At 37.4% G+C, this 24,928-nt stretch overlaps 1 protein-coding gene and 2 long non-coding RNA genes across 6 annotated transcripts in view; 1 reads left to right on the forward strand and 2 right to left on the reverse strand.

Annotated features, from left to right (window-relative positions):
- Positions 1-24,928, reverse strand: part of LOC109579258 (uncharacterized) — a 464,513-nt gene that overhangs the window by 419,408 nt on the left and 20,177 nt on the right. The gene's annotated exons all lie outside the window — the stretch shown is intronic.
- LOC125775739 (uncharacterized) lies at positions 1,818-5,063 on the reverse strand. Its single transcript, XR_007421347.1, has 2 exons — positions 2,302-5,063; positions 1,818-2,243 (listed from the first exon to the last, which is right to left on the reverse strand). It is a non-coding gene; the product is annotated as an uncharacterized LOC125775739 (long non-coding RNA).
- Positions 16,380-24,928, forward strand: part of LOC125775652 (uncharacterized) — a 64,969-nt gene continuing 56,420 nt past the window's right edge. The window contains exons 1-2 of the long non-coding RNA XR_007421240.1: positions 16,380-16,498; positions 16,567-16,640. This is a non-coding gene — a long non-coding RNA (uncharacterized LOC125775652). The remainder of the gene's footprint in view (positions 16,499-16,566; positions 16,641-24,928) is intronic.

The following is a 24,928-nucleotide window of genomic DNA, read 5'->3' on the forward strand; positions in this document are numbered from 1 at the left end:
TTGTACGCGATGTTGAGGAGGCTTATCACATGGTAGTTGGCGCAGATTGTGGGGTCTCCTTTTTTATGGATTTGGCATAGCACACTTAAACTCCAATCGTTGGGCATGCTTTCATTCGACCATATTTTACAAAGAATCGGATGCATGCTCCTTATCAGTTCTTCGCCGCCGTGTTTGAATAGCTCGGCCGGCAATCCGTCGGCCCCTGCCGCTTTGTTGTTCTTCAGGCGGGCAATTGCTATTCGAACTTCTTCATGGTCGGGCAATGGAACGTCTGCTCCATCGTCATCGATTGGGGAATCGGGTTCGCCTTCTCCTGGTGTTATGCGTTCACTGCCATTCAGCAGGCTGGAGAAGTGTTCCCTCCATAATCTAAGTATACTCTGGGCATCGGTGGCTAGATCACCTTTGGGGGTTCTACAAGAGTATGCTCCGGTCTTGAAACCTTCTGTAAGCCGCCGCATTTTTTCGTAGAATTTTCGAGCGTTATCCCTGTCGGCCAGCTCTTCGTACTCACGCATTTCGGCCTCTTTCTTCTTCTGTCTGCAAATGCGTCTCGGTACCCTCTTCAACTCTCGGTATCTATCCCATCCCGCATGTGTTGTGGTCGATCGTAACGCTGCGAGGTAGGCAGCCTGTTTTCTCTCCGCTGCGACACGGCACTCCTCGTCGTAGCTGTTCTTTTGCACTTTCCGAAAACCAATGGTTTCGGTTGCAGCTGTACGTAAGGAGTTTGAAATGCCGTCCCACAGTTCCCTTATACCGAGTTGTTGACGAGTGCTCTCAGAGAGCAGGAGTGCAAGCAGAGTAGAGAATCGTTCGGCTGTCTGTTGTGATTGCAGCTTCTCGACGTCGAACCTTCCTTGCGTTTGTTGACGTGCGTTTTTTGCTGCACAGAGGCTGGTCGAGGTTGGGACCTCGGAGCGCACGCACATCTAAAACACTGGAGACGTGTTTTCCATCTATCACAACATGATCGATCTGGGCCCGAATCGAGGCACACGTTAACGAACGAAATTTATGAAATTTTTTTGTTTTCGGATCGTTGTACTCGCTATCGAATGCGCACTTTCGAAATTTGAAATTTCCTCATTCGATAACGTGTTCTCGTTTGTACGAAAGAATCGAAATCTCACTCGTTAGCTATTTGAGAACCGTTATAGTACAAATTAAAAAAAAAAGTTTGAATATAACAGTTAAAATTAATCGGAAGTGAAATATAAGTTATTTTTCTTTTATTGAGTTTATTTAACATGTATTATAATTATAAATAATGATTTAAGGACGAATATGCACCAAAAAAATTTGATGAGTAATTTTATACTACAGCATCAGAATTTAGCAAATAATATTTTGCCTAATTGTGGGCAAGGCAAAGTTGCATTAAATAAGCTATGGGGTACATTGACGCTAAAACTTAACGCTGCCGGGCCACCGATGAAAGATGCTAAATTTTGACGAAATGATGAATAGAATGATAAAGATAATAATAAAATACAAAAATAGGTATTTGCTGATCAAAAGCACAATATAAAAAAGAAAATTTCTTTCAAAAAAGCCTCGAAACAAAAGACTGGTGGTGGTCAGTACGAGGAAAAGCTTTTAACTGTAGCAGAAGAGCAACTCCTCCATGCTACGGGGATAGATGTTGCAGTAGAAGTAAAAATCTTGAGAAACTAATTGCTTAAAAGAAGAGATCGCTGCAAATAAAAGAAGATGTACATCAAGCAGATATGCAAAAAAGCTGTAGAGTTGCAGATTAAAACTCATGAGCTTGAAATTTTAAAGAGAAAAATTAAGAAATAAACACCAATATATACGATATGTTAATTCCAAGTTCCTGTTTTTATTGAAAATATATTTATTAGAACAAAACATGAATTCAAATGTTGTTGGAACGTTTAATTCATTTAGATAATAAAATACTGGCTAATATGATCTCTAATTTTATGACCAATTTAGTTAATTGAGTCTCATTTCCCGTATCTATTTCTATATTATTGTTTTCATTTACAAAATATTTTCAATATGTTGAATTTTTTAACTGTATGCAACACTGCACATACATTGCCGAACTTTGCCACCTTTTCAGGAATATACCGACTTATGTTATCTTTAGTGAAAATTTTCCACCGGCCCACCGGCTGATTGATGGTACTGCGGTTGATAAATGTCCGTTAATTTTTATTTCCGATATGATGAAAGTAAATGCGTCTTTGGTCAGTCTAAATCACTTCCTGAATCTGTAAATGATTTAAAATAATATGATCTATACTAAGTTAAACGGTATAATTTTCTTACGCTGCTTCAGGTAAATCCATGGAATTACTTTTATCACGAATCCTGAATCGTATGGCCATTTCGTGATATTTTTCATCTGAATCAGATGAACTTGTATAAAAACACGTTAGGGTTCATTTTATTGAATGCAAAAACTAAATTTAGTAAATTTATATACAATTTATTACACATATTGTATAAACATATATTGAATACTAGCTGACCCCGCAGCCGTTGTCCTGCTTGAAATTATGTATTTGGAAATGAAAAGAAAGTTAAATTTACCATTTCATTTTTTTTTTATTTCAATGTAATTTATTTATTTATTTTGGTTTTCCAACTCGTGAGTACGCAACGTATATCTGACCGATTTTCACTGGAAACGGAATACGTTTGAAATGAAATGGCAAATCGTTAGAACTCAAAGGAATTATTAGAATCAAGCATTCTGTCCCCTTGTATTCGATAGCGCAGATTGCGGAACATAATAACGACAGATCCAGCTTTGAGACGCAAATGATGCGGTGGCAAACTACCAAGCCTCCAAAAAATTTAGAAATTCCAAAGGATAATTCATGGCGTCGCCTTCATTGTCAAAACGATCGATCGATTTGTATGAGCGTAAGTCTCCCGGAATTTGGCTTTGAATCTTCAAGTTTAAGTCAAAACATCGGTATTTTTGGCAGCTAACATTGCGCGTGCACTTAAGGAATCGTAGTTACGATAATTTGGCCAATATTCGGATACACATTCGTGATGAGTTCATCTTTCGTGAATTGATAAGCGGCGAATGGAATTGATATCAAACCACTGGAAGTATCAACCGGAATTGACCCATTTCCAAGTTTTAGCGAAGACGATGTAAAATGTCTTCGGCAATGTTATTTTTGTTCGTATCCCATAATAGGTTCGGATTTGAAGGCTGATACGTCGAAATGATTATCGCGAAAAGTGTGCTAACTTCATGTGCATTCCAGTGATTGACATTTACCAGCAATTTTAATTCCTGGCATACTTCTCCAAAACTCACAGACACCGTAACATTCACAGTACGCAATGACTCAAATGAAGTTGAACCGCGTTCATTAATCGATAGCAACCGAAGGTAGAAACAATCGTCGTTTTTCGGGTAGATTGTGTAAATTCGTCCTAATGCATTAGTTGATAACACATCTGGATGCCCATCCACTGGTTGGCCTTGCTTTCTGCGCAACTATTTCTTCGACGATGCATTCCAGATAATAATATCAAGGTATTTCCGAATAGGGCAATGTTCTCGCCGGTCGGAAAACGTTCATGAATTGCAAAAGTAAATATTCTACAAAGCGCTTTATTGCGGTTCACGTATCGACCGTATCGTATTGCTTCCATTGGTGACGTACTTACAAACGCATTATATAGATTTAACCAAACTGCAATACTCAACATTGATATGAGTTTTGAATGTGAATTAAACAACAATGGGAATATAGTACGATCCATGTGTTGTCAGCTTCGATATACACTCTTTTAAATTGAATGCTGAATGTTCTGGCATTGTTATCTGGTGTACGATGCCGATGAGTTTGTGTTTCCGAGAGAAAAGCACTTGGATAGTGTTTCGTGCATTTATTATCAGATATACAAACCGAAAAGCGATTGTAGTGGATGCAAGGTCCATGAACCATATTGGTTTCTACCACTTCGTATAATACTGGATCTTTCTCTGGATCACGAATTTCCGCAGAAATGGTTTCATCAATATGATCTGGTGTAACCACCATCCACCATCCAAAGAAGAATGTATGCGTGCGGCAAACCTCTCTTTTGCCACTCAAAAGAGTACATCTAGCATCTAACAGCACCATATATACGTTGCTTCAAGATAAAGTCCATCGAAGCTGTTGTTTTAAAAGTCTTGCTGTGACATCGTGACGATCGCTTGCTAATTGACCGCGATCCATAACACCGCACGTATGTCATCGCATCCTGGGAATACTCGGTCATGTGCCTTGGGCTACTAATGTATGTTGATGCCAAAACGAACGCCGACCGATATTAGCGGGACCTCTTCGTGACATCGTAGCAAATTTCAATCTTTAATTGATCACTTTGTATGCAACACACATAACAATTTCACTGAATAATTTTCAAAAATTTTTGAAGCAAACGACAAATTTGAACGATTCAAATAATTGAAAAACAAAACAAAAAAATTTAAAAAAATTTGTATGGAAAAAATTAACTTTTTGGAATTGTCCAATTTTCCGACTCTTTCTCACGAAAAGCATACAGGTTTTTTTATTTCTATACCTTCCCCGATCCTCCCAGAACATTCTCTGAAAATTTCATCAAGATTGGTTCAGTCGTTCTCTCAGCGTTACTAATAAACAAACATTCACTCGTTTGTATGGGAAAAAGAAAAGGGCTGGTTTTAAGGGTTTTCCGTCAATTATTCGAATTTTTCTTGCCGTAAAAACCTTCCTTGAACCTCAAAGAACATTTTAAAAAAAGAATTGGCAAAATTGTTCTAAGCGTTGTTGAGTTATGCGCTTACCAACACATTTTGCGATTCATTTTTATATATAAGATTTGCATTGAATTCAAATTCAAATACTTGTTTTGTTTCGTATTTGAATGTATTCGAAAATGTCATTTACAGCTACACCAGGGAAGTTATTTCATAAAATTTCTATTCGTTTCGTGTCGAGTGCGACGATCCGCACACTCGACACGTTACGAAATTTCACTCGATACGATTACTTGCTCGCTCACGACTGCCGCGATTCGGGCCCTGGTTGGTAGTATTTCGATCCGGAGACATCCAGGTAGCTTGATGAATCTTCTTATGCTGGAATCTAGTACTATAGATAACCATATCTCCGGCCCCGGCAAAGTCGATCAGCCTCAACCCATTTGGCGATGTTTCCTCGTGGAGGCTGAATTTACCGACCGTAGTGCCAAAGATACCTTCTTTGCCCACCCTGGCGTTGAAGTCGCCAAGCACGATTTTTACATCGTGGCGGGAGCATCTCACATAAGTGCGCTCCAAGCACTCATAAAAGGCATCTTTGGTCACATCGTCCTTCTCTTCCGTCGGGGCGTGGGCGCAAATCAGCGATATGTTGAAGAACCTTGCTTTGATGCGGATTGTGGCTAGACATTCATTCACCGCAGTGAATGATAGTACTCGGCGACGGAGTCTCTTTCCCACCACGAATCCCACACCAAACTTGCGCTCCTTTATATGGTAAATGTCACAAGGACCTACTCGTTTCTGTCCTTGTCCCGTCCATCGCATTTCTTGGACGGCGGTGATATCAGCCTTTGTTTTCACGAGGACATCAACCAGCTGGGCAGTGGCACCTTCCCAGTTAAGGGACCGGACATTCCAGGTGCATGCCCTCAATTCGTAGTCCTTATTTCGTTTGCCATGGTCGGGGTTTCTCATCCGAGGCTGTTTACACTTTTTCATTGGGGGTGTTTTTTTACGTGGCGGGTCCCAAACCCAGCGCACAACCCTATGCAGGGGATGTTTCACCTTTTCACTTTAGCTCGCCTTCTAACGGATGTTCTTAGGCTACCCAGAGTATACTTGGTCAAAGACCGGAAGTCGTGAGCTGCTTGAGTCACATGTAAAAGAATCGTTTCTGGCCACTCCCAAGTGAATGGCCATCAGAGAACTTTCTTCACTTGCGTGAACTTCTATACATGACTCCATCGTCTTTGAAATCTATATCTTTAAAAAGTGCCGTAGCCAAACACGCAGCAACTTTGTCTGACACACCAAATCTGTCGCACATTGCATAATTGGTTGTATTAAGCATTTTCGTATACGGGCCGCGCTTAAAAACAATTGGCCTTTCTGCATTTGGTGTTTTGAACACAAGATCTTCATCACTGTCCATACCTGGACTATACACCATTTTTACATCTGACATTCCTGAAACTGAAAATGTATTAATTGCTACTTATGCTGATGATACTGCTCTATTGCCGTCAAGCCAGACGCCAATTGAAGCAACTAATTTAGTTCAAAGAGAATTGATCAAGATACAGACTTGGTTAGATTGCTGGAAAATAAAAGCAAACGTGAGTAAATCCGTACATGTTTTATTTACATTAAGGAGAAGCGACTGCCCTCCATTGCTTTTAAATGGCAATACTATCCCTAAAGTGATAGCGTTAAATACACCTCGGCATACACTTCGACAAAGGACTAACTTGGAAACAGCACATGCAAGCCAAAAATGAACAATTAAAAATAAAAACCAAACAACTTTATTGGCTACTTGGACGTACATCGCAGTTACATCTAGAAAATAAATTACTATTATATATATACTATACTAAAACCTATATGGACATATGGTGTGCAACTTTGGGGCACTGCTTGTAATTCAAATATTGAAATTCTACAAAGATACCAATCGAAAACTCTAAGATTAATTATAAATGCGCCTTGGTTCATAACAAATAAAGCCATTCATTCAGACCTGAATATACCTTTTGTTAAAGATGAAATTAAAAGATTTAGTTCAGCATATTTGCACAGGATAAGTTATCATGACAATACTTTGGCAGTCATGTTATTAGATGATAGTAATGAAACTATTAGACTTAAAAGACATCATGTTCTAGATCTCCCATTTAGAAATTAAGTTTATGTTTAATTATATATGTTACTATGATTTAAAATGTATAATTAAATTTTTTTATATAAACTTTTATATTTAGAACATATTGTTATATTGTATATTATTTTTGATCTCATGGGAGATCAAAAATATCAGTCAAATTATGGTTTTGTTATCAAATTTGCTCATTATTTACTAAAATAGATTGCAAATAAAATGTTTTATAAAAAGAAAAAAAAGGCAAGGTTTTCAGCTTGTTTATTATGGTTTTCTTCGTCATTATGCCAATATTCAAATTGCTCCAAATTTCAATCAATTTATCCGCCACTTATGGAGTAAAAGATGCGTACCCAAGCATTTTATTTCTATTTTTAGACCGATCATTCAAAAAAAAAAATATTTTAAAACATCGCGGCAAATTGGCAAGTTTAGTTCGTGTAAATCACTTGGCAAACCAAAAGCACTAAAATTTGGATCTGGCGTATGCACCAAATTTGATTCCGAGAGATTTGATAATGTAATATCATTAGCACAAGAACTAATTGATATAGGAGTTGATTCCATAATAAAAAGAAGCTTAAGTTTTGCTTTAAAATGTTAGAATCGCGAAAATCAGAGGCACACACTTCTTCCTTGAGTAAAAACTTCTAACTGTAATATTGTATCAAAATAATTTAAAACGATGGCTCGGTGGAAATTGGAATGATTTGATTTTTTTTTTAATAAATGAAAAGGAAAACAGTAACAATTACTAGAGTCGAAAACATAAAGCAGTGACCGTACAGAAAAATACTGTCATACCGTAGTTTTTGCCCAATTTTAATCATTTTCATAATCTCACCTAACTACGTACAATCTAAAATGTGTACCAAATTTAGACGAAATCGATAAAATAGTTCCAGAGATTTACATATACACTCAAAAGTGGGCGGTGACATGCCAAAATTTTCGTATAGTCGGATTTTTGGCTGCAATACAATTAATTAATTGTATTCGGTATACCAAACTCAAGATGTTTCCCTTCAACAGTTATTAAAATTTCTGATCTTTAGTGTTTTCAAAAATTACTGTTATATGGGAGGCGGGCGTGGTTATTATCCGATTTCGATCATTTTCCAGATATCCGTTAAGTAGGCATTGTGTAATATGGATACCAAGTTTGAACGATATCGGTGTGGTGGTTCCAGAGATATACATATGAATTCATAAGTGGGCAGTGCCACGCCCCCTATAAAAAATTTCTGTGCTGTCGAATTTTCTGCTTAAATACAACATCACATACCAAATTTGAGCAAATTAGCTTCGATAGCTACAAAACAAGCAAACAATCGACAGTGGAATAGGAATTGGATTTTTTTTTACAAAATACAACATACGAAATTTCCTCGCTAAAAAACGGAAGCTCGACTTTCATTTTAGACCCATGGTTTCTTGGGAAAATTTTCTTAGAATTCATCGTAGTTTACGATTTTAATAACCGCTTTGTCTAGAAAAGAATTGACCCACTCTAATATACACCCATTGCTTCACATAAAATTTCCGTTGTCACGGACAACCAATGGCGGAACTTCACGTTTTCTCAAAAAGTCAATATGTAGAAGGACTGACAAAGCGTCATAACATTGTATTGTTGGTGGAAAATCCAAGCTGTGTGGAAAAAAATGAACGAATGGTCGCCGATTGTCACCGCTTCCCTTGCTGCTGTAACAGCTTCGCCAACAAACCAGCGTAAATATGTATGTTTATGTGTGAGCTTGCATGTATGCAATCGACGCAACTGCGTAAAAATATTTCAGAATTACAAAATATTTTTTACATTCCTTGACAAATACATTCAATCCTGGTTATGTGCCACATTGAAAGATACAAGATAAAAGAAAGATTTGTAGTTAGTTAAAAATAAAAATATAATATGGCACGAGTTGTCAAAAAAGTCTTGCGGTATTTTTGCTAGGTGGCGCTGAAAGCGCGTAGTTCTAGTTTAATTCGTCGCATCGGGTCATGCTATACCTCTTTGGAAAGCTCATTTCACGCGCTAACACGTGTTTGATTGATTGTCGTTTCTTTTAAGTCGTTCGTGAGTTATAGCGTCGCAAACATGGGGCAAAATAAAGAGAAAATACGGCATATTTTACAGTACTACTACGATAAAGGAAAAAATGCATCTCAAGCCGCCAATTTGTGCAGTTTATGGACCCGATACAGTTTCCATTTCCACCCCACGACGATAGTTTCAACGTTCAACGATAGTTTCAACGAATCAAGTATGCTTTTTGAAAGTACGTTTGCGTTCATGAATGACAATTTTGTTGTGTAATTTACTATAAATTTTGACGTCGGCAATTTGGCTGTCATATTGACATAAACAACGATTGTTGTTTTTGTAGAACAATATTTGTAATTTTTGCATGTGACATATCCACATGTGAATGCATATACATAAGTATGTGTGATGATGTTTGAGACGATTGTAGAACAATATTTGTAATTTTTACCTGCGACATATTTACATGTGTATACAGATATGTATGCATGTAGGTTTGTGTATGAATTATTTGCGCGGCAATGTCATACGCACATATATATGTATGTATGTTAGAGTGGGTCAATTTTTTTCTTGACAAAGCGGTTATCAAAATCGTAAACTACGATGAATTCTAAGAAAATTTGCCCAAGAAACCATGGGTCTAAAATGAAAATCGAGCCTCCGGTTTTTAGCGAGAAAATTTCGTATATTGTATTTTGTAAAAAAAAAATCCAATTCCTATTCCACTGTCGATTGTTTGCTTGTTTTGTAGCTATCGAAGCTAATTTGCTCAAATTTGGTATGTGATGTTGTATTTAAGCAGAAAATTCGACAGTACAGAAATTTTTTATAGGGGGCGTGGCACTGCCCACTTATGAGTTCATATGCATATCCCTGGAACCACCCCACCGATTTCGTTCAATCTTGGTATACATATTACACAATGCCTACTTAAGAGATATCTGGAAAATGATCGAAATCGGATAATAACCACGCCCACCTACCATATAAGAGTAATTTTTGAAAACACTAAAGATCGGGCATTTTAATAACTGTTGAAGGGAAACATCTTGAGTTTGGTATTCGGTGTTGTATTGCAGCCAGAAATTCGACAATAAGAAAATTTTGGCATGTCACCGCCCACTTTTGAGTGCATATCAAGACTATGAACAACTTATTCTATATTGGAAAATGCAAGTGCGATTTACAAAGAAATTGTTGCTCATGTGGTTTGATGCCTGATCATTTACACGAATTTTTGACTGATCAGCATACCGCGAGGAAACTGACAATTCCAGCGGTCCTGGCGGATGTTGTTGATTTGGATTTGGCTCCAACAGCTACTGAATATTCATCTTACCGGCCTGACTCATCAGATATGGACGTTGATGAAGATCTTGTGTTCAAAACACCAAATGCAGAAAGGCCAATTGTTATTAAGCGCGGCCCGTATACGAAAAGATTTGAATTTGAATTAGAATTTGACAATCCTCCACTTCCGGATCCACAAATTCCTCCACATATTCAAGGAACCGAGCGCTTTGTGCAACTGCTGACTAGCGTTTCACGTCGAACTATAGAAAAAAATCGCGATGGTGTTATGGCAGTCACGGTTGCAAGTCGAAACGCAACATCTAGGATGGACAGCAAACAAGACCTTAAAACTAATTAATTCTGAACTTTAGAAGTATATTATATTTTGTTTGGCCCTTAACAGTTAAGTTTTTGCTTTATATATAGATATAAAATGATATTGTTAACTGCAATACGATTTCGCGGAAGATGAAAGCTATTAAAGTTTGAATTTTATTTATTATTATTTTAATTTTTATGGGTGGATAGGTAACATATACACACACCGACCACAGCGGCCAACGACCATACCACGCTGAATACATCGGTTCTCGTCCGATCACCGAAGCTTTTTAAAACCCGATCTAAATACTATTATTTTATAAATATCTAATTTATTCTTAAGGGTCACAACGTTTTATTTCTTAAAGTTACAAAACCCATGAGCTTTTACATTTCTTGTGTATTGATGATTTAATGGCCAATTTCATAAATAACTTTTTTAACATTAAGCTAAACATCAAAATTAGACCGTTATCTATACAGCTTCCAAAGCTGTTGGAATTTCATTTCGAACAAATCCAGACATAACCACTACTGTTAGTTTTCTTAAAAGATTCAATAACATTTTTGAATGTTTTAAATTTGTGTAAATTGCAAGTATATAGAGATCTTAAGATCAACTTGATATGCATCACAAAAAGAACGCTGCTGAGAAGGTGTAGCAGCACCTGTACGGTCACAGCTTGATGTTTTCGGCTCCAGTAGTTGTTACTATTTTCCATTTCATTTATTGAAAAAAAAAAAAAACAAAATGAAAAGTTTCTCGTTAAAAACCGGAGGCTCCGTTTTGATTTTAGAGCCATGGTTTCTTGGGCAAATTTTCTTAGAATTCATCGTAGTTTACGATTTTGATAACCGCTTGGTGCATTTTTTCTGCTCCATACAAATTGACCCACTCTAATGTATGTATGTATATATAGAGCAGCGCACGCTTTTTATATTTCTGATAAATAATAATATCTTGATTTGAAATTGATTTTTAGTTGCATATGTCGGAATACAATGGTCTTCGTTGGACATTGTTAGAGCGCAGCGCGTTTCGGTTTCACACTTACTTCACAATAGTTCCTCACTTCACAATATTCCTCACTTCTCACTATTAACTTTTTAACACGACTTCACTATTAACTTTTTAACACAACTTCACTAGATCAAGTCCTCAACTCGACTGTCTCTATGTACGTCGTTTTCTTCCTTTTAAACTTACCACCGAACCACGCTCGACGATAGCGACGCCACGCTGTCGTCCCGCTATAACGGTACTCCTTGAAGAGACGACATGCAGCAAACCACACTCGACGGTGGCGACGCCACGCTGTCGCCCCGCTAAAGCGGTACTTCTTGAAAAGACAACCAATCACAGCACAATTAACGGCTGATGGGATAATGAGGAACTTAGACTTCTAATGAAATTCCCTAAACTGTATACACATACACTCACACACGCATACCAATATTCACACACTATTAGGGTGCGCCGACACGGCCATCCTGACCATTACACGACCTCGTGCAATTTTAACAAAAATGCTATGTTACCTTTCAATCAACTTATAAAAGTTTATTCAAATCTAACTTTCAATTTTTCATCTAATCTTGTAATTTCTATTGACAAATTACATCTTCATATTTCTGTTTCCTTCTTACTAATACAAAATCTTTTTCTTTAACACAGCTCATTTTCACATTATCATTAACCACACATGTGTTAATTTATAATACCCAATGCGCCACACACCATGATCAAAACAATTGTTTTGCACTTGTGCTCACATTATTATTACAAACATCATTATAAGCCCTTAAGGCAACTATAATGTCTCTTTGAACTTTCAACTTCCTTTATTACTGTCTCTTTCAACAGTGTCTCTTTCAACTTTCTTTATTACTGTCTCTTTCAACAGTGTCTCTTTCAACTTCCTTTATTACTGTCTCTTTCAACAGTTTCCTTCAACTTCCTTTATTACTGTCTCTTTCAACAGTTTCCTTCAACTTTTACATTACTGTCACATAATCAATTCATTACTCAATCAAATGCGCCACACGCCATGATCAAAACAACCATTAGTCTGTTTTGCACTTGTGCTTGCATTATGATCTGAGTACTCTGCCATTGTCTTTGGCCAACCATTCATATACTTTGTCATTCTTATTCGTTTACTTCACTCTCTTTTGTGATTTCAACATTCTCAACATCTTCATTCTCATTTTCTTCAAACTTCAACACCCTCAATACTTTCAATATTTTCATTTTCACTCTCCTCACCGTTCGCAACGGATTTTCTACTTGCAACAACATGCTCATCATCACCATCAAACACATTCGGTTCCTCGGGCACTTGCGCCTCTGGCAACCTTCTCAAATCTTCGCCTGCATATCAACAACTCTCCCCATTGGTCAAGAATTCCAAAATGTACCTGTCACCTTCTGCAACTCTTACTATTTCAGACTTAACTTTGATGTCTTTCTTCACTTTTAAGCAACACAAAATCTCCAACTTTGTGTCTAACTACTTTTGCCTTACCTTTACCAAACCGCACTTCATCACAAACTGCAGTGTCTAACGCATTCTTTGCAGCTTGCACCCCCACGTTTGGCAGATCAAAAATATGTTTTTTTTTTTTTGTTTTTTTTACGTGCTCGAGACTATAATTAATATTGAACTGGGAGAACTTGGAACCTCAATTTTATTCAAAACCTGGCACTGGTGGCAATCACCTTTTCAATAACATCGGTCGGCTCGCTTCCAGTATATAAATTAACCATTCTGGTTCATGAAATTTTTAATTGGATTGATGAAATAACAATATTAAAACCCTGATTAAGTATTTGACGGCCAATGACAATGTCATTTTGCATATCATCATCGCCCACCACACAAAACAAAATTTCAATACAATTATCGTCAATCTTAACGTTACTTAATATTTGTACAGTACTACATATTCCACTACTGCCTATACTTTTTAGCATAACAATGTTATTGAGTCTTTTACCAGATAATTTTATACTTAGCTTTTCTTTCATTAACGAACTTTCCGATCCAGAATCAAAGGTGGTTTCAAAACTTTGGTCTCTGTGGTTCAGGCATCCTTTAGGTACTGCACGCTGCAACGCTGCACTGTTCCACACGCTTTTTATAGAACACTTTTATTATGACAACACACGCATTTTTATACTCTCGCAACAAAGTTGCTAAAGAGAGTATTATAGTTTTGTTCACATAACGGTTGTTTGTAAGTCCTAAAGCTAAAAGAGTCAGATATAGGGTTATATATACCAAAGTGATCAGGGTGACGAGTAGAGTTGAAATCCGGATGTCTGTCTGTCCGTCCGTCCGTGCAAGCTGTAACTTGAGTAAAAATTGAGATATCATAATGAAACTTGGTACACGCATTTCTTGGCTCCATAAGAAGGTTAAGTTCGAAGATGGGCAAAATCGGTCCACTGCCACGCCCACAAAATGGCGGAAACCGAAAACCTATAAAATGTCATAACTAAGCCATAAATAAAGATATTAAAGTGAAATTTGGCACAAAGGATCACATTAGGGAGGAGCATATTTGGAAGTAATTTTTTTGGAAAAGTGGGCGTGGTCCCGCCCCCTGTTAAGTTTTTTGTACATATCTCGGAAACTACTATAGCTATGTCAACCAAACTCTACATAATCGTTTCCTTCAGACATTTCCATATGCAGTTCAAAAATGGAAGAAATCAGATAATAACCACGCCCACCTCCCATACAAAGGTTATGTTGAAAATCACTAAAAGTGCGTCAACCGACTAACAAAAAACGTCAGAAACACAAAATTTTACGGAAGAAATGACAGAAGGAAGCTGCACCCAGACTTTTTGTAAAAATTGAAAATGGGCGTGGCGTCGCCCACTTATGGACCAAAAAGCATATCTCAGGAACTCCTCGACCGATTTCAATGAAATTCGGTATATAATATTTCCTTAACACCCTGATGACATGTACGAAATATGGGTGAAATCGGTTCACAACCACGCCTTCTTCCAATATAATAAAACTTTACACAAATACGGTATTTGAGCTGAGGTATCCCTTGTGGAAAAATTGTCGTGATCGGACTATAACTTTTCAAGGTCCCTGATATCGAACACGAAGAACTCAGTGCCTAACCTAACCTAACCTAATTTTTCACCGAAAATATCGGTAAATCTCCCAGAATTTATTTGTAATTAATTTTACAGCAAAATAAAAAAACATGTAAATGACGGATAATGAAATCTCGATTATCACTTTATCATGCGAGAGTATAAAATGTTCGGTGACACCCGAACTTAGCCCTTCCTTACTTGTTTTTTTTCTTTTTTTTCCTTTAACCACTTTATTTCCTCTTTGTTTTACTTAACTTACTCACTTCTCACATATTTTATCACTTTGTACACCTTCGCCGTAAGCGCTTTCTTTTTCATTTTGCATGAACTTTAAAATATTATTTAGCGCAGCACTTTGCACAACTATTTCACTGTTAATACTCGAAGCAGTTACACTCTACCGCCCGTCCGTCCATCCGATCACACACACTTCTCATAAAGCCAACTCAACTACGCACATTACCTTCTTCGAAGTACTTTTCAATGCACAACAACAACAACACTATTTGCACGAGCGCTTCTCAACTGGGTCCATTTACTTGCAACAGTCACCCTGCAACGCTTCCATCTGCATCGCGTATCCATCCACATCTCATGCTTTGTCTGGGCCGAAGTTGGGCAGTTGCACAGACCTGCTCCGCCCCGCATCAGGTACAGCCAGATCCGTAGCCCGCCACAAGCTCAATGAATCCTCCACTCTGCAACTCCATCATGGTACGCCATGGTCCATCTAATGATTGAGGCAAATGGGCAGATTCCACTTCTGATGTCGGAATACAATGGTCTTCGTTGGACATTGTTAGAGCGCAGCGCGTTTCGGTTTCACACTTACTTCACAATAGTTCCTCACTTCACAATATTCCTCACTTCTCACTATTAACTTTTTAACACGACTTCATTATTAACTTTTTAACACAACTTCACTAGATCAAGTCCTCAACTCGACTGTCTCTATGTACGTCGTTTTCTTCCTTTTAAACTTACCACCGAACCACGCTCAACGATAGCGACGCCACGCTGTCGTCCCGCTATAACGGTACTCCTTGAAGAGACGACATGCAGCAAACCACACTCGACGGTGGCGACGCCACGCTGTCGCCCCGCTAAAGCGGTACTTCTTGAAAAGACAACCAATCACAGCAAAATTAACGGCTGATGGGATAATGAGGAACTTAGACTTCTAATGAAATTCCCTAAACTGTATACACATACACTCACACACGCATACCAATATTCACACACTATTAGGGTGCGCCGACACATACATATCTGCAGGATAGATGCGTATGAAAGTTTAAAATGATAAATGGTGTGATTTACATATATTATTATTGTAATATATTATGTTTTTAGGATATTACGATAATATATCATATATATACAATATTATAACATACATATGTATATACATGTACATATATGAAATTATATTATATTATCAATGACAAGAAATATTTAAAACGTAGCTTTTATTTGCACGTTAACTACAAATATTACCTTGGAAATAGCATAATTTAATAATAATGTTATCAATGTTGCATGAATTCACAAAAATTCGCAAAATGATATTCATATCAATTGATATGATTGCATGCAAACATATAAAAATATAAGCAAAAGACCAACATACGTCTGTAATAGAAATGTACGTATGTATGTATGTTCATTGAATACTCAGCTCTGTTCACTCATCACTGTTAAAATTTCTCCTTCTCAGTCAAAAGTGTTGAAATCCACTAATAGCATTTTGTTCGCTCTTGACAGTTCACATGTCATTCGTGATCGTACCATCGTAAAGGAGGCTCTTACAACAAGAAGGTAAGTGGATGATTTTTATGTGATTTTTTCAAAATAATTTCAAATAATTACTTCATTTGTTTTTATAGCATTGGAAATCAGAGCTGAATTGTAAATAGCAGCAGTAGCAATATCATCAGAAGCAGCAAATATAAATTGTTAAGTAAGTATGTGAAAATAAGTGTGTGTTGTTTGAAATTGGATTGCGCAGTCCATTATAATACGCAAAAATAATTGAATATGTACATAAGTATGTATTTTATGCGTTTAAGGCAACCTACATAATCCACTATAATATGGGAAAACAAATGTTTGTTTTATATTTTAAATAATCAGATATTATTCTTTTCTTTCAGATATTACAATGATTTTTATATAAATAATCTTTCTTTCAGAGTCAATTCTATTTGTATTTAACATATTTTGTTGTTTTTCAGATAATATTAATCTTTTCTTTCATATATTATTATCAGTTTTATATAATTATTCTTTTCTTTCAGATGCTATTATTATTTTTATTTATTATTTACAACTTTGCTTCCGCCGTTTGCCAATAGATGTTTCTAGGGTCAAGCACTGGTCGATTAAATCGATTAAACCGTTTTATATCGATCTGATTATAGATCTGTTTGCATCCCAAATTTATTCTCAACGGAAAATGTCACTTTTTGAGCCGAATTCTCGACATTGGCAGGAAATTTTCCTTTTCTTTTTTAATTCCAAGAAAAGTGCGGCTGTGGACCCGTCCACGCTTTACTGAGGCTGACACATACATAGATAATACTATTACTCTCCCTACCGGCAACTCAGCTAACTTTTAATGCACTTTAATCTAACTATTTCGCAACTAGAGGCGGTTGATACTTGGACTATTTTTCATGGAGCCAACTGACTATTTTAATATTGCCATGTCCTAGGCAGTAGTCAATTATCCGACTCTGCATGAATTTTCAACTAACTTAAAGTTAGCTACTTGGTAATTGGCTATATATTAGCTATTAGCTATTTATTTAAGTTAACTACAAGTTGGTTATTTAGCAGTTAGTTAAAAATTAGTTATTTAGTAGTAAGCTATCAGTTGACTTTTTTTAAATTAGCTGCAAATCAATTACACAAGTTAAAAAAAGCCGAAAATAAATTATTAATTTTCTGTTTTATGCTTCTTATTTTTTAAACATTCTGCATGGAAATGCCGTTTTTTAATGATTTTTAAGGCAGTCCTTGTCGCCTTTTCGTTGTCTTCAAAACCAAGCGAACGACAAGCTTCTGTTTAAAATATTTAAAATATATTTGAGCTATGTTATTGGGAATATGTATACATATACATATGCTTTCCATATATGGGTTACCCATTAAAGTTTGGTAAAAAGCTTTGAAATCTTTCAAACTCTTCTTGCCGTGGACTCCATCCAAATTTACTTCTATGCACACACTTTGGGAAATAACATCTGTCAATGTTTTCGCCAGGCGTCCTTTTAACAAAGCCTTCATCCTGTTAACCTGTTAAGTAAGTTATAAAAACTTTTAGGACAGTAATGCATTATAGCAAGGTATTAAATTCATGGAACACAATTTTTAAGACTTACGTAGAGGTCACGATTGTCCTCACTAATAATAGTGTTGAAGTCGTGTAAGTCGTTGACACTTTTTATGGGGAAAACAGCACGTACATTATTGTTGGTTACATCTTGGTGAAGAACCCTTTCCGTCAACACTTTCTACTCAGCCAAGGACTTCATAATTATGTCATTTTGGTTGACAATAGTTTCTGCATTGCATTTGGTAATGAATAATAATAATAATAAGAATTAAGATGTGAAATTGGAGGATGGAGTCATGTGTAGAAGTTCACGCAAGTGAGGAAAGTTCTCTGATTGCCATTCACTTGGGAGTGGCCAGAAACGATTATTTTACATGTGACTCAAGCAGCTCACGACTTCCGGTCTTTGACAAAGTATCCTTTGGGTAGCCTAAGAACATCCGTTTGAAGGCGAGCTAAAGTGAGAAGGCGAAACATCCCCTGCATAGGGTTGTGCGCTGGGTTTAGGACCCGCCGCGTAAAAAAACACCCCCTGTGAATAGTTAGAACCAGCCTCGGATGAGAGACCCCCTTTTGATGACGACCATGGCAAACGAAATTATGACTACGAGTTAAAGGCATGCACCTGGAATGTCCGGTCCCTTAACTGGGAAGGTGCCACTGCCCAGCTGGTTGATGTCCTCGTGAATACAAAGGCTGACATCACCGCCGTCCAAGAAATGCGATGGACGGGACAAGGACAGAGACGAGTAGGTCCTTGTGACATTTACTACAGTGGCCATATAAAGGAGCGCAGGTTTGGTGTGGGATTCGTGGTGGGAGAGAGACTCCGTCGCCGAGTACTATCATTCACTCCGGAGAATGAACGTCTAGCCACAATCCGCATCAAAGCGAGGTTCTTCAACATATCGCTAATTTGCGCCCACGCCCCGACGGAGGAGAAGGACGACGTGACCAAAAATGCCTTTTATAAGTGCTTGGAGTGCACTTATGTGAGATGCTCCCGCCACGATGTAAAAATCGTGCTTGGCGACTTCAACGCCAGGGTGGGCAAAGAAGGCATCTTTGGCACTACGATCGGTAAATTCATCCGAAATATGGTTATCTGTAGTACTAGATTCCAGCATAAGAAGATCCATCGAGCTACCTGGCTGTCTCCGGATCGAAAAACTACCAACCAGATCGATCATGTTGTGATAGACGGAACACACGTCTCCAGTGTTTTAGATGTGCGTGCGCTCCGAGGTCCTAACATCGACTCGGACCACTATCTTGATGCAGCTAAGATTCGCACCCGCCTCTGTGCAGCAAAAAACGCACGCCAACAAACACAAGGAAGGTTCGACGTCGAGAAGCTGCAATCACAACAGACAGCCGAATGATTCTCTACTCCGCTTGCACTCCTGCTCTCTGAGAGCACTCGTCAACAACTCGGTATAAGGGAACTGTGGGACGGCATTTCGAACTGCTTACGTGCAGCTGCAACCGAAACCATTGGTTTTCGGAAAGTGCAAAAGAACAGCTGGTACGACGAGGAGTGCCGTGTCGCAGCAGAGACGAGTAGGTCCTTGTGACATTTACTACAGTGGCCATATAAAGGAGCGCAGGTTTGGTGTGGGATTCGTGGTGGGAGAGAGACTCCGTCGCCGAGTACTATCATTCACTCCGGAGAATGAACGTCTAGCCACAATCCGCATCAAAGCGAGGTTCTTCAACATATCGCTAATTTGCGCCCACGCCCCGACGGAGGAGAAGGACGATGTGACCAAAGATGCCTTTTATATGTGCTTGGAGCGCACTTATGTGAGATGCTCCCGCCACGATGTAAAAATCGTGCTTGGCGACAACAAGCTACCTGGCTGTCTCCGGATCGAAAAACTACCAACCAGATCGATCATGTTGTGATAGACGGAAGACACGCCTCCAGTGTTTTAGATGTGCGTGCGCTCCGAGGTCCTATAATCAACTCGGACCACTATCTTGTTGCAGCTAAGATTCGCACCCGCCTCTTTGCAGCAAAAAACGCACGCCAACAAACACAAGGAAGGTTCGACGTCGAGAAGCTGCAATCACAACAGACCGCCGAACGATTCTCTACTCTCCTGCTCTCTGAGAGCACTCGTCAACAACTCGGTATAAGGGAACTGTGGGACGGCATTTCAAACTGCTTACGTACAGCTGCAACCAAAACCATTCGTTTTCGGAAAGTGCAAAAGAACAGCTGGTACGACGAGGAGTGCCGTGTCGCAGCGGAGAGAAAACAGGCCGCCTACCTCGCAACGTTACGATCGACCACAACACATGCGGGATGGGATAGATACCGAGAGTTGAAGAGGGAAGCGAGACACATTTGCAGACAGAAGAAGAAATAGGCCGAAATGCGTGAGTACGAAGAGCTTGATAAGCTGGCCGACAGATATAATGATCAAAAATTCTACGAAAAAATGCGGCGGCTTACAGAAGGTTTCAAGACCGGAGTATACTCCTGTAGAACCCTTAAAGGTGATCTAAAGAATAAAATTCCCGCATTATAAACCTAACAGATAGAATTTCATAATGAAAATCTGATAAGCATAATAAAATTATCTTTGTTCTAGCAAGTAAGCAAACATTCGCATAAGTATTTATAAATAGACCTAAGATTATAAAATGTAGTCAGTACGAAATTATGAATAAAACAGGCAACACGAAAATAAGTGTACTGCCTAAATAAATATAATTTCTTTACTCGCGACAAACAACAGTTTGTTAACTAGGGGCTCAACCGTTCTTTTCGTTTGAACTGAACCTGCCATATCCTGATATAAAGGGGTAAAACTAAAATCCACGTTCCTGAAGAAGGAAAAAAATAAGTTTGTGAAAAATTGGAAGAAACACCTATAAACATCGGAATTAATTTGAATCTAATGAAAAGAGACAAAAACTGTTCAATTTGCGTCGTCCCGTATTAAACACAAACTTCGAGATGTCTGCACAGAAGATTGCAAACCCCAGGGCTCAAATTGCTGCTTTAATTAACTCCATCTCTAACTGAGCACCAACAAAGAGTGGTTACCCTGGAGAACAGTCTGCCATCAAATGTGACAAATACGGATCAGCACGAGGACTGCAATCCAAATATAATTAACGAAATTCAGATTAACCTTGATATTTTTAAAGCATTGGCAGACTTCATGGGCAATATACATCAATACAAATCCTGGAGAAAACGTGCGTGGACGCACATTGAAAACATAAAGGAATATGCCACAACCTCGACATATCATACCGCACTTTCGATATTGCATTCGAAAATTTAAGGAGAAGCAGCCATATGTTAATCAACCACAACCACAGAGACCTTTTTACGTCTTATTGGACGAAATGAAAAGGATTACGCAAAACAGATTTACGCGGGCAGAATTTCATTGCGAAGTCAGTAAAAATTTAAATGGGAAGCTCAGGTGACCCATCAGAAATGCGAAATTATGCGAATCAAGAAACTGTCAGAACGTTTATTCATGGCTTGAACAGCAAATATACAAGCGGCACCCTTTACAGCCACAATCCAATGGACTTAGAAACCGTCTACGCCATTGCAAATACGATATACCACGACAACGGGAAATTGCAATTCGATTTTTCTGTGTACGATGGCTACAGGAAATACAATATGCCACGTCAACACCTTCAACACAGAAGACATTATGAAGAAACACGTATGATCACCAAAACCCATCAACCCTTTCAAAACAGAAGTTACCGTAATGATCAGCGAAGATATAGACCAAACATGCAAGTGCAATGTACACAGAATGCATCTACCCCACAGTGCCTACCAATGGACGTAGATTCCTCACGGCAATACCCACCAACTTCAACGATGCACCTTTAGAAAACAACTATAACCGTCAAATGCAAGGATTACCTCCAACTAACCCAATTCCAGGAGATCCACAGAAGAGGCATCAAACTCCTTCATCTCGTAATTTCAACGCACCACAGAAGATGCAACGTATAAACCAAATACAAGAAGAAAAACTAGGCTCTCTCACACCACAACATCCCGGCGATGAATTACGATCCCCTGCTACAAAATAAAGCGACGGCTGTGAATGTAAGACAGGCTTTGTTTTTCTCAAGCGAGTGAATGAATTGCCGTGTCTTCAACGCCACTGTAGGGATACAGGCAAAGCAGTTAATATCCTCATCAACACTGGAGCAACAAACAAGTACATAAGTACCAAATGAAATTTCGATGAGTCTATTCCAATTAAACCTATTAAAGTGAAAACCCTTCATGGTTTCTCAATAGCAAAATCCAAAAAAATAGTATCAGTATTTCTCATTAGCAAAATCCAAAAAAATAGTATCAGTATTTCTCCTTACATTTTTTGAAACTGATGCATTAGAAGAATTTGATATGCTTCTGGGTAAACAGGGACTCAGAACAGTTAAAGCAGAGATTTACCTTTTCGAGCATAAGTTCAGTTTTAAATATAGGGCCAAGAAAGAAATTTTGCAAAAAATTAATTATTCAGTAAGCAATGAAAAATATAGATCTGAAATTGAAAAAATAATACAACAAAATGAAGGTACTAACTCAATATTACCATTTACTACCACTGTACGCACAAACTGTTACAGATAGATACCCCATACCCGATGTAGCTATGACAATACAAAATCTTGGCAATGCAAAAATATTTAGAACTTTAGATTTGGAATCTGGATTTCACCAGGTTCTTATTAAAGAATCTGAAAGAGAGAAAACAGCTTTTAGCGTAAATGGAGCCAAAAATGAATTTCTTCGCATGCCTTTTGGACTGAAAAATGCTTCGTCAATTTTTCAAAGGTGTATCGATGATATTCTGAGACGATATATTGACAAATTTGCGTATGTTTATAAAGAGGAAGTCCTCATTTATTCTTCTTCTCCATAAGAGCATGTCGAACACATACACATTATTATAAATGCACTTCATTAAGCTAACATGAAGATTGCCTGTGAAAAGTCACACTTCTTTAAAGACTCAGTTGAATATTTGGGACACATAATTAAATACAATAAAATCACCGTCGATCCTGTAAAAATACAAGCTATAAAGGATTTTCCCACTCCTACATCACTGAGTGAGCTTAGATCTTTTCTAGGTCTCGCAAACAATTATCGAAAATTCATAAAAAATTTTACAGCCATTGTTAAACCACTTACCACGTTTCTCAGAAGAGACAACGGTAAAATATCAAAAAATCAAAGCGCAAAAATTAAAATCACATTAGATGAACCTGCAATAGCAGCATTAAGTAGAATAAAAGAAAAACTTCAAGCTCAGGTTGAACTTGTGCAACCAAATTTCAGCAAACCCTTTGAATTAACCACAGACGCTAGTAACTTTGCAATAGGAGCTGTATTAGCAGAAAATAAAAAACCAATATGATTCATTACACGAACACTTAGTCAAAATGAACAGAATTACTCTACAAATGAGAAAGGGTTACTCGCAATTGTGTGGTCCTTACAGAAACTCTGAAAATACTTATATGGAATAGCAGACTTAACTATATACACCGATCATCAATCTTTAACTTTTGCCATATCAGAAAAAAACCCCAATACAAAATTAAAAAGATGGAAAAATTTCATCGAAGAATATGGTGGTAAAATCACTTACAAACCTGGACATCAGAACGCTGTTGCCGATGCACTTTCCCGCCAATAAATTAATAGCACATCTAATTCTGATAATTCCCAACATTCAGCACAAAGCTCCCCTATACAAAAAATCAAACGTGTAAAACAACCATTAAATTGCAACAAAAACATGCATTTAACCAAAGGGGGTATCCCGACATCCACGACAACGAATACAACAAAACCAGGAAAGAGTATTGCGTCATCATAATCGCAATCGAAAGCAGCTGAACTATAATCCAGGTGACGTAATATTTTCTAAGACTTTTTCTTATCGCATTATGCGACAATATAATAGATTTAAGTAACAAAAAATAATAATAATAAACACTGACCTCTTATACATATATAAAAATAGTTCCTTTCTATATCACATTTCAAATTTATCAAAAATACTTGCGCCCTATGAAGACATAATGAGATCTTCTTATAACAAAAGAGCATTCAATCACAGTTTGAAAGAATTCTTAAAACACTGAATCCTAAAGCAATAAATGAAAATTGAATAATAGGAGAAATTTATAACGAATCACAAACAATAACTAATACTATTAATAAAAAAAATAAAAATTTTTAATCTGCCACCCTTAATTTGAATGATGTGCATGATTTAATAAGCCATGAGTAGTTGGATCTTCCACTAATTAATACATTGAAATATTCGGATCCATACGATATAATTATAATTTTCAGATAACCAATACTCGGAACTAACTGTAGACTATGTAATGTATACCCTTTATCACAAACGCATGGTAAAATTAATTTAGATCCTCAAAAAGCAAAATGCAATTATTATCAAAGTGTTTCAAATTATAAGAATTTTTTCAGTATACATTAGATTAGTGTGATTCAAAAAAAAAAATTTTTTTTTTCGTTTGGCACTCGGAAAAATAGGTTCCTAGACACCTCTCCAAGCATGAGTTCTTAATTGTAACGGGAAGGTCCTCCTACATACAGTTTTCTATTTTTTTCTTATTATCAGATAGAAAAATTTATATCGCGCTTCCAACTACTTGAAAAAATATCTTGTTCCTTAGATTATGTAGGAAATTGAATGCTCTAAAAAAAGGTCTCGCATGATTTTTTCGTAAACCCAACCGTTTATTAACATTTAAAGTTTGATTTTTTTGGGGAAAATTTTGTATTTCTTATTCAAATTCAAATTCACTTCTTCTTATAATATATGTATTTACAGTGACTAATGTATATAAGTTAAGAGGCGATTTTGCCTTTT

The sequence above is a fragment of the Bactrocera dorsalis genome, chromosome 1 (genome assembly GCF_023373825.1).
Source record: "Bactrocera dorsalis isolate Fly_Bdor chromosome 1, ASM2337382v1, whole genome shotgun sequence".
Lineage (NCBI taxonomy): Eukaryota > Metazoa > Arthropoda > Insecta > Diptera > Tephritidae > Bactrocera > Bactrocera dorsalis.